The sequence below is a fragment of the Salvelinus sp. IW2-2015 genome, linkage group LG11 (genome assembly GCF_002910315.2).
Source record: "Salvelinus sp. IW2-2015 linkage group LG11, ASM291031v2, whole genome shotgun sequence".
In the NCBI taxonomy this organism is placed as follows: Eukaryota; Metazoa; Chordata; class Actinopteri; order Salmoniformes; family Salmonidae; genus Salvelinus; species Salvelinus sp. IW2-2015.
Genome location: NC_036851.1, coordinates 10,365,504 through 10,382,580, shown reverse-complemented (window position 1 = coordinate 10,382,580; position 17,077 = coordinate 10,365,504). Strand labels below are relative to the sequence as shown.

Genomic DNA, 17,077 nt, shown 5'->3' with positions numbered 1-17,077 from the left:
GTGACCAAAAGGTCTTCACACGGGGCAGTCCCAACATTCATGACCAGGAGGTCTTCACAGTGGGCAGTCCCACATCATTGTGACCAGGAGGTCTTCACACTGGGGCAGTCCCACATCATGTGACCAGGAGTTTCACCACTGGGGCAGTCCCACATCATGTGTATGTAGCTTCCAATATTGGTTTGAGAAACACAACAGACAAATTAGGATAGGAGCAAGTTTAAATTGGCATTTCACAGAGTCAAAATAAAATCTGTGAATTAATTTGTAGTGTTGATTAGTCGATGACTCAGATTTCGGGACAACATTGAAGTTGTTCCAGACTCTTTTCCAGTATGTATTTTGTTAGTAGTCTTTAAAATCTATGTTCCATTTCCTAACTACTCCCATTGGTTTATGGAGGGTTTCTAGTAGTTTTCTTTATATAGATTGAACACAAACCTCCACTTGTGTTCTGGCTACCTAATAACTCAGTAGTGGAAGAATGGGAGTGTGGATTCCATGGGATGTCATAAGTCGCCTAGCGGTTCTTAACTGCAATAAAATAAAATGACGAACAAGGTAAATTATACATATTTTTAGGTCATGAAAGAAATATAACCTTCATAATTCATGTTTGAAAGTTGATGAATTCCTTGTTCAGAACATTGTTTAAAAATAATACGTTGTCTGGGTTCTTGAGGAATCATTCATGTCTGGCTGGATAAACAGGCCAGCAGGGCGAGAGAGAGCGCCTTTGACCCCCATCACTCCGTCCCCTTAATTCAGCCCTGGGGTCAGGGCCTGACCGAACCCCAGAGAACTCCCACACACACAGGCCACATCGGAGGCCCCACAGGTGTCTGTGTCCTTGAGGAATCAACTTTTCCACTTTCTCTTTCTCTATGTCTCTTTCTCATTTGATTTCTCTCCACACACACACACACACACACACACACACACACACACACACACAACACACCACACACACACACACACACACACACACACACCACACACACACACACCACACACACACCACACACACACACAACACACACACACACACACACACACACACCACACACACCACACACCAAACTCAATCGCATTCCCAATATTGAATCTGTATGAATCCATATGAGGTTAAACTATCTTTGAAAATCCACATTATCTTACCTAGCAGACCTCTATCCTTGTCTTTTTCAGACTCCATCTGTGTGCAGAGATGCAACAAAAGCCAGGAGAAATAAGACCAATCCAGAGATTGCATTTCTTTTCCCTCTGAAGAGAGAGCATTGAACTCAGTTTGGTTTGTTTGAGAGGAGAAGTGACAGCAACGCTGCTATGCAACCAACCAAAGTACTGTCACACTCCACCTCTGTTCCTGTTCCAGACACATGTGGCTCCATTTTTCTTTGTCCTCCTGAAACAAGAGCTGAGTGAAGACGCACACACACACACACACACCACACACACACACACACCACACCACACACACACACAACAACACACACACAACACACACACACACACACACACACACACACACACACACACACACACACACACACACACACACCACACACACACACACACACACACACACACACACCAACACACACCACACACACACACACACACACACACACACACACACACACCCACACACACACCACACACAGGCTTGAGGAGATGAAATTCAAACACTCATCCTCCTCCATCTCCTCTCCTTCTCTGTCACTTTGAATCTTAAGAGAAACACTTCTCGAAATATCATTATCATCTTTGTCTTTGCCTTCCAACTGCACTGCAATGCTCCCCTTATCCTCCATCCCTCGCCTTCCCCACTCCGCTGCTGTCAAAGAGCATCTTAATATCAGGGGCTGGGGTTTACTCTATAGCCTCTGCCTCCATACTCTTTCATTAGAAGCAAAGGATTTGCATGGATTCACCAAGGAGTTTCTTACATTCACGAGGAACAATGGCCAGAAGACCATTGACGCCTATAGCCAAGGGTCAACTGCATATGAAAACCAAACAAAAACCTAAACTAGGCCTAAGACATAGCTCATGTCTGAATGTTCAGCAATCCTCAATTCTGTTTTAAAGGGGATAAAAAAAATGAAATTAGACAACATCATYGTTGCATCTACCACTGAGCCTATTTTTATCCTGTCTGTCACATTTCAACGGGGATAAAAAAGCCGCAGCAGACATCAAGAGACATTAACACACATCTAGACAAATGCATCAGAATGTGGCAGTCTCTCACCCCTGCTGAGTGTTGCCCCCCTTTGCACAGCATTGAGAGCGAAACAGAAGGACCATTTACCAAGCATGCCAAAGTGGCCCCATGTGAAGAAAACTATGATCTACATGTGATATTGCATTCTGAAGAAGCATTTCATGTGTTGGGAAAACTGAAACCCGCACTACGGGGAAACCATAAAAGCTGTATTCGATCTGGTTTTTCATGGTTGGTCAGAATTCAAATCAAAACATAATTCCACAGATGCACACATGCATAGATAAACATGAAGTTTAAAGACATCGGGCTATTAACGTACACGCCCTATAGGGAGCTTAAATGTAATGGGGAGGAACACTGTTGGAAGGTAAAAAATGTACAGTATCTGGGTGAAATAAAGAGAAACAGAGTAAAGAAAGATTGAGGGTGAGAACGAGGAGAATATGGAAGAGTATAGTGTGTGTATGTCAGTACTGTAAGTACTGTACTGTAAGTACTGACTGGCAGACTCTGGTCTGGACAACTCTTGCATCTTCTCAAACTCACTCCACACCTCATTGTCTGTCTGTCTGTCTGTCTGTCTGTCTGTCTGTCTGTCTGTCTGTCTGTCTGTCTGTCTGTCTGTCTGTCTGTCTGTCTGTCTGTCTGTCTGTCTGTTCTCCTGTATGGTTAACAGTCCCTCTCCACGTCATGCCCACCTCAGTGCCCATCCTATCTGCAGCCTTTCCATAGATCGCCTACGTTAGACAGGCAGCCTACTTAGACAGGCAGCTTACGTTAGAGGCAGCCTACGTTAGACAGCCCCTACTTAGACAGGCCGCCTACGTTAGACAGGCAGCTACGTTACAAGCTCACCGCTTCAGACAGGCACCTTACGTTCAGACAGGCAGCTACGTTACAGGCAGCCTACGTTAGACAGCGCCTACGTTAGACAGGCGCCTACGTAGACAGGCGCCTACGTTAGACAGGCAGCCTACGTCAGACACACTACGTTAGACCAGGCAGCATTAGACAGCAGGGCGCTACGTAGACAGGCAGTACGTTAGAGCAGGCACCTATACGTTAGACAGGCAGCCTACGTCAGACAGGCACTTACGTTAGACAGCAGCCTACGTCAGACAGGCAGCTTACGTTAGACGGCAGCCTACGTCAGACAGCAGCTACGTTAACAGCAGCCTACGTTAGACAGGCAGCCTACGTCAGACAGGCAGCTTACGTTAGACAGGCAGCCTACGTTAGACAGGCAGCTTACGTTAGACATGCAGCCTACGTTAGACAGGCAGCTACGTTAGACAGGCAGCCAACGTTAGACAGGCAGCTTACGTTAGACAGGCAGCCTACGTTAGACAGGCAGCTTACGTAGACAGGCAGCTTACGTTAGACAGGCCACCTACGTTAGATAGGCCGCCAACGTTAGACAGGCTGCCAACGTTAGACAGGCTGCAACGTTAGACAGCGCATACGTTAGACAGGCCCTCGTAGCAGCACCTACGTTAGACAGGCGCCTAGCTGAGCGCCTACGTAGACAGCGCCACGTTAGACAGCCACCTACGTTAAACAGGCCGCCTACGTTAGACAGGCGCCTACGTAGACAGCCGCCAACGTTAACAGGCCGCCTACGTTAGACAGCCGCTACGTTAACAGGCCGCCTACGTTAGACAGGCCCCTACGTTAGACAGGCCCGCAACGTAGACAGCCGCCTACGTTAGACAGGCCGCCTACGTTAGACAGGCCACCATACGTTAGACAGGCCGCCTACGTTAGACAGCCGCCTACGTTAGACAGGCCGCCTACGTTAGACAGCCGGCACTTGACAGGCCGCCAACGTTAGACAGGCCGCCAACGTTAGACAGGCTGCCAACGTTAGACAGGCTGCCAACGTTAGACAGCCGCCAGACGTAGACAGCCACCTACTATACGACAGCCGCCTACGTTAGACAGGCCGCCTACGTTAGACAGGCGCCTACGTTAGACAGGCCAACGTTAGACAGCTGCCAACGTTAACAGGCTGCATACTTAGACATCTGCCAACGTTAGACAGGCTGCCAACGTTAGACAGGCTGCCTACGTTAGACAGGCTGCCAAACGTTAGACAGGCTGCCAACGTTAGACAGGCTGCATACGTTAGACAGCTGCATACCGTAGACAGGCTTGCCAACGTTAGACAGGCTGCCAACGTTAGACAGGCTGCATACGTTAGACAGGCCGCCTAATTTAGACATGCCCCCTAAGTTAGACAGGCCCCCTACGTCAGACAGGCCGCCTACGTCAGACAGGCTGACAAGCAGATCCCGGAGATAAGGGAATCTGTTCTTTCCCTGTACAGATTATGAATTCATTTGGATGGTGTGCCTTTATAACTCCATGGAGCGAGATTGCAGCGTGAATAACTATTTGGTAATGGCTCTGTCTCGTCACTGTCGCCTGCTAACATGAACTACTCTGCTCACACTAGTATAAAATGCACCAGCCTGCCTGCTTTTCATTTGCTGTCCCTTCGCGTTGATTGAAGAATAGTTTTGAAGTGCTTCAAGTCTTTCTTTTAAAGCCATGAGATCATTTGGAGGGGGGAGAGCCAGGGATTAATAGCTTGATGGTAGAAATATGCCAGCCATTATACAACGGGGCTGACATAAAACGACACAGAAAAGAACAGAGGAGATTACTTGGAAACAAACATCATTATGTTGTCAACCAGAATCACATGTATTTATTTTCCGTGCTATAGCACACAATATTTTGCCTACAGCAGGTTTTCAAAGTTCAGTTTGGTCTGCTTCGTGTTAAACATTTTGCCATGGAAAAAAATATACTACTCTCCCTCCTCTCCCCCAGTGAAAGTCTGGTCACTTCAGAGACCTTGCGGCAGTTTCCCCTTTCCCCTTTGGAGCGTGCTAAAACAGGGTGCCCCAGCTGTGGGAAGCATGCTAGTCACTCCCCTTCCTCCCTCCCTCCGCCTCCCCTGCCAACCCCTTATCAACAAGCAACAAGAGAGGGTGTAAGGAGAGGAGGAGGAGGAGGAGGAGGAGGAGGAGGAGGAGGAGGAGGAGAAGAGGAGGATACATACAGAGAAACAGAGACATGAAGGACACTATATTTAGAGTTTGAGTTGTCACCTTGTGTTTTTCTTCCTTGAATAATCCCAGCTTGACAGCACAAATCCTGCGGAGCAGAGGTTGCTGGGATATACCACCCCATCATCTCCGGAGAGAAACACAGCCAGTGAGATAATCATGTTCTCTTCAGGCTTGCGTGCCACAGCCACCTCATATAATTCTGTTGGAGCAATTTTTCAAAGGCCTTAGCGATAAAAAGACAGACGCGAAGGGGAGCTATGAGCCTGCTGACCGTAACAATGCTGATACACATTTCATGCATGGGAGTAGAAAACTGGCAACCCAGAGAACTCCATCCACCACCCCCAATCTATAGATCAGTGGAAAAGCACCGACCCACTAGACCTAAACTATCAGACCACCCAAGTGACACGTGGGAACTGCACTGACTTGGCTTCTCAGAGCCCACTCTGCCAACACGCAGCAAAGGCATGACTGCAGGTTCTTACATGTATTACAAATCTTCTATCCGCGACAGTGCTGTGCATCTTTTATCAAAGTTTGTGTACACACACAGCCGGCAGAGAGGAGCGAGGGAGAGGGAGGGAGGAGGTGGGACGCAGATTAAATATGACACGGCAGCAGCAGATGTGCAGAGCAAGGGGGTGGAATAGCTCAGTCACAGTAGGGAGAGGAGAGCAGGCAGGCAGGGGCTTTGACATTAGATGCGTGGACTGATGTACTAGCTATGTCTGCTGCCCCTTACATTGTATGTCTTACATAGCACACTCCATCCTTACCTAACAGCAGTGGCTCTCTGTGTCAGCTGGGTTAGGGGACTCCGTGCTATGGAGGTGGGAGGGTGCACATAAATAGTCAGCAAATTATGCAAATCATCAAGATATTGGCAGTCTCTTTTTATGTATCCTGCTGGGTCTATGTGATGTCATTCTGCCAGGTGTTGCCTGTACCTGGTCATGTGGTCAGATGTCATGGAACCATAATCAACTTTAAGACAAGTTAATCAATGACCTCTTAGGCAAAAAGCAGCCACCTCTACCTGCTTGCTATGAAAATGAAACGTTGAGTCATCGCGAGTAGCGGACATAACTGGAGACTCAGACGTTGTTTCCCCAGTGATCATTATACCTTTACAAAGTTTCATGTCTTCTAAGTGAACCTTTGTTTAAAAAGGGAGAGGCAACGGTTATTGAAGGAGTCAGTGGATATATCATAACTGATTGGCAGTGGCAAGCAAGAAGCCTTGTACTGTACTGGTGGTTTTGATTCTGGTCTCATTGGGAGTGTTGCACCCTGAAACCGTGTCCGTGTCAGTATGTCGGTCTGGAGGTCTGGAGCCCAGGGCAGGTTTTGTTCTGCCTGGGAAGACTTGGGAAGGCTTGGCAAAGTCACCCTGGGTCTGTGCACTTGCTGTCTCTTGGCAGGTTAGCTGTGGATAAGCTTTCAGCGGCTCATTGATTGCCGAGGGCCTCTGTTCTGGTGAGGCCTGCTGGGGCACTTAGCTCTGGCTCCAGTGTCACACTTACAATTGACCCAAATAAATAGGAACCTTGGAGCCTGGGAGAGAGATGGAAGGAGATGGAGGGAGATAAACGCATGGGCATCTAACTCTCTCTGTTTCACTCTCGCACACACAGACACCCACCCACCCACCCACCCACCGACCAACTAACCCACACAAACACACACACACTCCCACCTCGTGTCCATTACATGGAGACCCGACTGCGGCCTTTTCTCCTCTCACTCTCTTGTCTTTCTTTCTTGGCTGGCCGTCTCTCTCCCTTTTAGACACTGACAGTGGGGTGGAAAGCTCAGCGCAAGGCTCTCAGACAGACAGAGCACAAATGGACTGCCATAATGCTCTCCCTTTCAGCAGACACGTCAGCAAGGGTATCAGACAACCCACACAGTGGAGAAACGAACCACAGGCAGGCGGAAAGCTTAGGAAGCACCTCCAGCAGGGCATTTATCCATGAATAGCTTTTACTCTCTTACCAGCCACAGTAGGCATAGCACTATGTCTGCCCACGGTTCTTTTTTTCTAATCTAAGAAATCTGGGCTATTGTAATCGCAGAGCCAGAGAGCAACAATGAATGAAGTCTAARTGAAGGTCACTGTGAGTAGCAGCCTAATTCACAGAATAGGGACGCAGGCATATAGTCAGACATGATCTCTCGTGTTAATATCGTACACCCGGGGAGCACAGACAGGAGAGGTGCGCGAACACTGAGCTCTTTGTGCTACTGTGATAATTATTTAACCGTAATGTTGTGTGATAGAGAAAGATAAAGCGAGTGGGGGAAAGAAAAAAGCCAGGGGAAGTTGAAATAACCTTGAGATTCTGTATGAGAAATAGTCCAATTATGTGACTGTCTGGCCGTGCGTTTTCTCTCCCATTTCAAGTGTTTTTTTCTCCCTCGCTCACTGGCAACTCTGTTTCCAGGTGTTTCACCCTGAACTGAAGGCAAAAGGAAAACAACGTTAAACACTTTCAAATGCAACTGAAGATTAGCGTAACAAGCTATTACTAGCTAATACGCTCCCATTCTCCCAGGGTGTGGGGGCCGTTAGTTAAGCCCAAGTGTGACTGGATCCTGTTTTTGGGGGTCATGACCCCTGAGGAGCCCCACACCCTGAAATAGCACGTAATTATAGAGCTTGTTTGAGCATAAATAAGAAGCTAAAATCAGAAGCTAAAACCAGTCAGTCCTACTCACTCGTCACAAATAAAGATAGCAGAAGGTACACTTAATAAGGAACACAATGGTGGTGCTTTGTTTGTGTTGTAACATTGTATTACAACCTTCACCATCCACTTTGTCAGCAATTTCCACCAGCCGGAAGGAAGTGAGGCAACGTCTACACATCTAGTATAGGTCTCAGCAATGTCTGTAAACACACTCTCTGTTCTTTGAAGACCCAAGTGCCCTCTTTATCTCATAACCATAAAATCTGTTGGCTAAGCAGCCTGTGATGAGCACTTTGAAAATATGTTTGTACTTGTACGTGAGATTGTATGTGTGTTTTTGTGTGTGTACCTTTTTCAACGGTGCTGTAGTGTATACAATAGGTGTAGATGGTGTTCATGCCTGCCTGTTTGTACATGTGCCAATGTTTCTTCTTCCCCTTTCGGCTTATACTGCTAAAGCAGTGTGGGAGATGATCGATGCTTACGAGTACCGAGTGGACATTCCTTTACTCTGAGCCGCTGTTTGCTCTTCTCTTATCACAGGTGATAACTCAGAGCCCTGCACTGACTCTGACCCGCTCATTGGTTGCTTTTATAAACCTCAGTATACTACAGACAACTGATAGGAACTTATAAAGAAAGCTCAGGCCTGATGGGGACTTAGGCATAGATTTGAAGATAAGGTAGACAGGCGGATGTTATTCAACAGAAACTAAAAATGATTTCAGAATCAAGAAAACTGAAACTGAACTCAATACTCAGATGAGAATGTCAGTTGAATAAATATATAGAAATGTACAGCTCAGAATGACTGAAAACGACATTCTAAAAAACATGTGCTACAATTACCTAGAGCATTTAGCTTTTCCTAACCACTGTGCTGGGAATTAATCATAGTGAATCTGCTGTCATGTCACAATGGAGTTATGTGATGGCTAGCAAGTGACGTGTCTCTCCCCTCTCTCCTCCGGGCCATCGTTTAGCATGTAAATCCTTAAAGCTTTCACTCATTCAGCAGAAAGCTTTTCTCTCTCTCTCTCTCTCTCCACTGAGGAAAAAAAATGACAGAAGATGAACTAGATCTATAACATTTCTATTGAAATAGAACCTCAATTGTGAACTGATGACAAAGGTGCATTAAATGGCAATGTGAACCAACATGACTTGAAGGCGGATTCAACCAGGGTAGTTGCATTAACTGAAAGAATGCCTCTTCTATCTTAGATGCATCAGTCCGAGGTCTCTGTGAGATTGTCTGTAGCGCAGGTTCCCTGAATGAGTTGACTGACGATGATCATGCTCTCCAAGTAGCAGGAGCCTACAAGCACTCAAGTCCTCATCCAAAGAAGGCTTGTATATAATATATATAAGTGCTTGTATTTATATATATATATATATATACACACAAAGTTAATGTAAATCAGAAAGTGTCTTTGTGTTGCAAGGCACCCACGTGCAGATTCAAAGCAATCAATAATGCCAGACATACTAAACGAACTCCCAAACTTGTTTTAGTTACTCTGTCTGACGGTCTGAGTCCTCCTCAACAGACAGGGCTGGCCAAAGTCTAACCCCTCTGATGACCAGCACAAGGTCAAAAGCAACTCAAACTCATCCAAGATTATAACATAATAACAACACAAAAGGACATTAAAACAGTCAAAAACTGTCCACAAGTCTGATATTGAAACTTGAGGTGAAGGTTTGAACCTTAGTGTTTGGCAACAGACCAACCAGATTAAAGAAGACATAKGGACCATCAGACCACACTAGTGGTATTAGACGGAAGCCACATTAATGCCGCAGGTGAGCTTCTGCATTTTGCCAACACAGTCCACAATGTATAACTGTTCCAATAGACAGAGACTGCCAGCATGAACCAGTGGGTGCAATAGGTTGTGTAACGCTTGGAGCGTTGAAAACATAAAGCTTGTTAAAAACAGTTGGATGGTTATAAGGAGATTAGAGTTGCATTTTCAAGAGGTTGTTAAAATTCAGCCGAGCCCTCTTGGAAAGCTCCAAGGAATCTTGCCCCCCATGTGTATGCTTTGTAAAATGTGTAGCTAATTATTTGGCTCACCAAGGTCCATAAAGGAATCAATATGGGCACATTTAAAAGCAATTCCCCTTAGTGTGAGCCAAAACAACACAATTAGAAAATGTGCAGCTCATGTTCAATTCTAGTCACCAACAAAGTGAAGTTGCTCTGTCAAGCATGTAGGCTAGTTCCATTTGATTTCAAATGTTTTTTGACCGTACCCCTTTTGATTTGAACGAAACKTTCCATTCATTTTTGCCCATGGTAGAAGAGGTCGGAAATKGACTTTTTGGACCTAAATGCCAAAACATTCAAGAGACATCGGTGCTCAAAGTTGACCCATTTTTGCATACCCCACAATACYATGAGAATTCAAAGTATTCATTACTGGAAAAGATTAACGGAGTTTGATATAATTTAAAATCTTACAAACAAGGTTGTAATCTGATGTATCTGATCATCTGATAATTTCTTGATTTTTTTTTTTTTACATACAAATGATGATTTTTTTTWAACCTTTAGCGTCAATGATCGTAAAATGTGTAAATCCCCATTTTTACATATGTTGTAGCTTAGACTCTATTTTACATTGTCTGAGGTGTTTGTGTTGTGCCCACCATCGGTTGAGACACAGCCTACTCAGGGTGGGTGTCATTTCAATCATAGAAACATCATTCAGAGAATGGACATATACCTTCAGACCACTGCAATGTAGCTGAAACACCATTGAAATGTAAATTTAATTGAAATTGTAACTTCCAATTACTACCACAAAGATGCCCATCGAATGTCAACTTATTTGGGAATTGTCTATTCTAATATTTATATTTAAATAGGTTTCCTATACAATATTGACAGTATAATTTAAAACAACTGATATCCCCATTCAAGTCAACATTCTCTGATGTGTGGGCTTCCAACCATCATTGTGGCCCAATTTGAGTTTAAATGTCAATTTTATAAGCATTTTAGTACATTTATTTTCCAAAATATGACACCCACCCTGTATTCAAGAGCATGCAAAATCATAAAATAGACAACGCTGTTTGTAAGCTTTTAAATAATATCAAACTCAACCGTTAATCTTTTCCAGTGACTAAGACTTGGATGTCTCATGGTATGGTGGGGAATGCAAAATGGGTCAACTTTGAACACCTCAATATTTTACATTCAGGTCCAAAAAGTCACTTTCTGACCACTTCTACTATGGGCAAATATGTATGGAACGTTTTGTTCAAATCAAAAGGGATGCAGTCAAAAAGGGATTGAATTCAAATGGAACAACCCTATAGATCTCTCAAAAACCAATAACTAACAAAAAAAAGGAACTAATTTAAAGGAAATTGGAAAGAAATGACCATTTTGGAGCAGTGCGATTGTAAACTTGAAACCAGTGGGTTGTGAAAACCAACTTAATTAGAGAGTGAAAACCGACAAGTAAGCAAAAAGAAAGAGGCAGAGAGAGAGAGAGAGAGAGAAAGACAGAGAGAGAGAGAGAAAGACAGAGAGAGAGAGAGAAAGACAGAGAGAGAGAGAGACTCAGGTTGCCCAATTCCACATAACTCACAGACAAAAAAAAGAAAAGTGCAGAATCTATTCTCATTCCCCACATGAGGTGATGAGGATTTCAAGACATCTGGAGGTTTAGCGAGGCCTCCTCTCCTTTGAGCTCCACACCAGGGTTCACATCACAATTAGCCTTACATGCACACAGTGCAACGGGATTGATAAAGCATCAGAGATTATGGTACACCATAAAGGTCCACTTTCAAGGTACAGTTCACTACACAGACAGGGCCTCATGTGCCAGTTGAAGTATTCATAATACACTGGGCTCTGCCGAGGGCAGACAAAACGCTGTTGGAGKACTGTGGTAGTCAGTCAGACAGTCTGTTTAATGAAGATTTGGTCTCTGGCCCTGACAAGTAGGCACAAACAGCACTTCTTCTCTCCCCTGCTCATCTCTCTCGTCAACCTCCTCTCTCAGCAGATAATCAAGCTTCAGCCAGAGAGAGGTGGCTGGGCTCACACTGACACCACGGTGTGCCAAGCACGTAGCTGTCTGTAACGCCTTCCTAGTCCCCCTAAGCCCTACATTTCACAAAGAGCAAACACAAAGCTAGGATGAGCTGGGAAAATAAAAGCAACCACTAGAGCTCACATACAGGGAAATACTATCCACCTGTTTCAGAGTCGCAGAGAACCACAACAACTAGGCAAGATATCTAAAAGTGTGTCTTACCTTTGAAGGAGAGGAAAACCCGAGGGGCAGAGAGGGGCTCANTGGGCAGTGTGGGCAATGCTTCGGCCGACAGGGCCAGCAAGGTGGACAGCCACCATAGTTTGTCCCACAGCATGGTCCCTCCGCTTCTAGACACAGAAGAGGAGAGAGAGTCCAGGTACCTGGGGAAAGAGAGGGAGAGAGTGAGTTGATGATCAGCTCTGTATCACACCCCCATACAAAAACCTCCAACACACACACATGCCACCAGTTTTCTGGGTAATACTTTACAAAGTAACGCGTTACAGTAATAATATTACTTTTTGCGGTAATGAGAAATATAACAAAGTAAGGTTCCAATTTAAGTATTATATTACAGTTACTGATCAAAGATAGCTCATTGTTACTTTTTATTTACCTTTATTTAACTAGGCAAGTCCGTTAAGAACAAATTCTTATTTTCAATGACGGCCTAGGAACAGTGCCTTGTTCAGGGGCAAAATGACAGCTTTGTACCTTGTCAGCTCAGGGATTTGATCTTGCAACCTTTCGGTTTCTAGTCCAACGGTCTAACCACTAGGCTACGCTGCCGTTATCGTTCCCTTCCTTATACAGTTATGGATCCAACTAAATATCTGTGATGATGATTATTATTCCCTCTCTGGGAATAACTTCTGCCTCACACCAGCGCGGGCTCGTTGCCCTCACCGGTGCACAAACTCCCACTTCTCACAAATGATCTGGGCCCTACTTTTATGCCCACTGAACGAGTCTGTTGTCGAATATGGAGACATTTTACCCAGGCACGCAGCACACTAGATATCCAAAAGCTGACAATAACGGGCGCCGTTTACAAATAATAATATCCTATGAATAGGCTCTACTGTAATAATCAAATCAAAGTTTATTGATCGTGTACACAGATTTGCAGATGTTATCGCAGGTGCGGTGAAATGCTTGTAAAGAAATAACACACAAAACAACGAAGTACTGCAAAGTTGGCTAGGAGAAAGACATAGGGCGACCGTGTCTGTCGACGTCATCTTGTTGTAGGGATAGGCCTAGGTGGGTGAATTTACATACACTAGCATTGCTAGGTGGGCAGGACTGTTGGTAATTATGACGGGGGAATTTGAGACAAAATATCAAAAGAATCATATCATTAAACAGACTTTCCAAATGTTGGGTCTGTTGTAGACCCACTTCCTCACTGCTTAACTCAAAATGAAAAGTCCTGCACGTGCACCAGTGGCGGTTGTGATGTTTAAGATGAGGGAGGAGATGTTTTTATGAGCATGGCCTTAATTCTATTAAACATATTAGATGACGGTCATTCATATACCATTCACCCAGCTCAATGTAACATCAATAGGTTTAGGCTACTACATGATAYTMRAATTKTCCCTATACCTATCATGAGGTTGCTACAACCTAGCCTATGAATGAGAGAAAAATGTGAGTAATCAAGGTGAGAGACAGTGACACATTCAATACGGCCTTGCACACTCTTGCCTGCATCTAGTTGATCTAGGCTGTAATCATTAGTCCAACAGTTACAAACGAGAGTTTCTATTGGATAAATTCAGGAATGTTAATCCCTGTTTCAGAAAGGATTTTCAACAGAATCGGTGGACTGAATAGACCCCTGATCACACGCAAGTACAGTTCACTTTCATAGCAGCCACATACAAACAGCATGATCATTTTGCTCGCTGTAGAATTCCTTCTCGCACCTTTTCCCTTTGCTTAGGGTCTTCAGTCTCAACACATCAGCTATATGTGACCTGGCGAAAAAAAACTTTCCAAGCCAAACCTTCATATCATAAGAGCTAACTGCTACACACAGCCTACATCATTGTCACCATATTAGCTAACGTCATAGCAAGTCAACAAACCTACTAGAACTAACGCGTTAGTAAACCCGCGACAATCATGCAATACAGTGTACAGTGCAAGCAGTTTAGAAATAAATGTATAAAACCAAAAACTTACCTTGACTTGGAAAAGTTCCAGTGTTGGCTAGCCATAGCCAGCTAGCTAAATTAGCATCCCTCTCTGTTTGAGCCAGGTGTTTGAGTAGGCTAAACTACCTAGCTGCATTCGCTAGCTAAGTGAAAGTGACTACAACTACAATGGAATATCTCTCTTTCTCTCTCTCTCTCTCGCTCTCTCTCTTCCTTCATTTTTACGTTAATGAATTTATCCAAAACTGTTCAACTATTGTCTTACTCACCACATGTGATGTACTGCAGTGCTAGCTAGCTAGCTGTAGCTTATGCTTTCAATACTATATTAATTATCTGATCCTTTGATTGGGTTGACAACATGTCATTTGATGCTGCAAGAGCTCTGATAGGTTGGAGCACGTCCTCCGGAAGATGTCATAATTACTGTGTAAGTCAATGGAAGAGGGTGAGAACCACAAGCCTCCTAGGTTTTGTATTCAAGTCTATGTACCCAGAGGAGGACGGAAACTAGCTGTCCTCCAGCTACACCATGGTGCTACCCCACAGAGTGCTGTTGAGGCTACTGTAGACCTTCATTGCAAAACAGTATGTTTTAATCAATTACTGTGTTTGGTGAAATGTGAATATATTTAGTATAGTTTTATCTAAAAAGGATACGTTTTTTAATGTTTCATTATTTTTATTTTTATGAAATTCACTGAGRAGGATGGTCCTCACCTTCCTCCTCTGAGGAATCTCCACTGACATGCACCACATGTGGACAAAAAAGGAATAAGTTGTGGGGGACATTTATTTTGACATGACCTAAGCAGAAAATAAGTGGGTCTACAACAGACCCACAWTTYAAAAGTCTATTTAATAATATAATATGATGCTTTAGATATTTTGTTTCAAATTCCCCCTTCATAATGACCAACCGTCCCGCCCACCAGCACAACTTGAACTTCTGGCTTCGGAAGGACTCTTTTGCGCAACCCAATACAATTGAAAGCACTGCTAGTGTATGTAATACATCGCTAAAAGCACCCAGGATAGGCCTATTTAACAAAATACCACATTAGTAAAGATAATTTAAATATTGTGCTTGATTTATGGGGGTTGGAGCCCATAAAGGCTATTTAAATCCTTTCATTGCCATCTATCACTGTTCTGTTCGTAAACGCTGGTCAACAGTGTATGGGGTTTAAAGCTACCATAAAAGGACGTTGGATGAAGTTCCCGAATGAGAGCGACTATCCATTTAAAAGCACGGCTCGGCAGAAATATATATATATATATATATATTTCTGCCGAGCCGCGCTATATATATATTTTTAAATATTATTATTATATTTAACCGATATTTAACTAGGCAAGTCAGTTAAGAACAAATTAATATTTACAATGACGGCTTACACCGGCCAAACCCGGACGACGCTGGGCCAATTGTGCGTCGCCCTATAAGACTCCCAATCACGGCCGATTGTGATACAGCCTGGATTTGAACCAGGGTGTCTGTAGTGACGCCTCTAGCACTGTATATATGAACTCTTTTGTTTTTACGCAGAGGCTTTTTGCAGCGGTGACAACAGAGATGGGCCACCGCTGCTTAATGAATATAAAGAAAACACTACACACTCCTTTTTTATTCGGGAATGGGGTTTGGGCTATAATTAACTAGAATAACATTAAAAGTCTGTACAATAGAAAATGAATTAGGCTACTCTTAAAAGATATTAGGCTGGCTATAAGTGGGAAAATTTTCCTGTTATAAGCGAACAACGAACAGTCTTGACTGTTCACACAATTAGGAGCGCAGGCTTCTACAGCCTGTTGTTGGATGAAGAAACTTGAACGCTATAAAATGCTGGCTTCTTGTGACGCTCGTGAGAAGTAGCTGAAAAGACCATGCAAGAGCTCCTACAGCCGTTTGAAATGCAGAAGAATTATGGCTAATATCAAGCCATAGCCTACCGCATCTGAACGCTTATATTGTTCCTCGTGCAGCCATACAGCAACAACAACAAAATAAATCATAAATGTGTAGGCCTAATAATAATAAAAATAAACAGAGACCTAACAAAGCATCATKAACTTATTATTTGGCTAAGTGGACTGAAAATAATAATACATAATAGACAATAGGTCTAAATCACCAATTGTAGTTCGACTCAATTATTGGAGGCATTGTCTTGATAATAATCTCTTAGGATACTAAATAATTCAACACGGACACATGAGTCATGATTTGACCGAAAAACCTGATGCATGAAAACATTAGATAAATTAAGTAGCCTACTGTTGTGCCTACCTGGTTATTATTGCCCGGTGGAAATTACGCCGATTCCGGTCATAAGAGTCATTTAGAAGGCAGATAACAAAATCCTACTAAATTCTCCTTCTCCGTCCCCAGTGTACGAATGAAGCCGCGGAGATCCTGCACGATTCCCCAGCAACAAAGCTATGGATCCAAATGAACTTGGCAATCACCTAAGCTTGCAATATTTGTCTCCTATTCTCTACTCTTGTCTCGGTCAATAGTGTACAATCCCACTTTGTTGTTCTCGTTAATATCTGTTATTCCTTGAAATTGAGGAGTTGCTAAAGTTGACGCGGCGCACTACACCACAGACAGCTCTGTAGGTTACTGAAGGGGAGACGCATTGGCAGGTGAATACAGTGCGCTCGCCGGTAGTCTACATAGACACACACCCATGGGGCGKGAACTTACCTTAGCTGCAGACGCATCTGTACCGCCCCCCTGAAAATGATGTGCCTGTAACACAATGGCAAGATTGCACATCAGCATCCAGAGCCCACAGGTAGARTAGGCCTAACTTCAAAACGGGACGTTTCAGAATATCCTTTTAAC

The 17,077-nt window shown here is 44.0% G+C and overlaps 1 pseudogene; it reads right to left on the bottom strand.

Moving 5' to 3' along the window:
- The window catches only part of LOC111969769 (semaphorin-3F-like), an 82,385-nt pseudogene extending 65,510 nt beyond the window's left edge, over window positions 1-16,875 (bottom strand).
- Window positions 16,876-17,077: the final 202 nt, after the last annotated feature.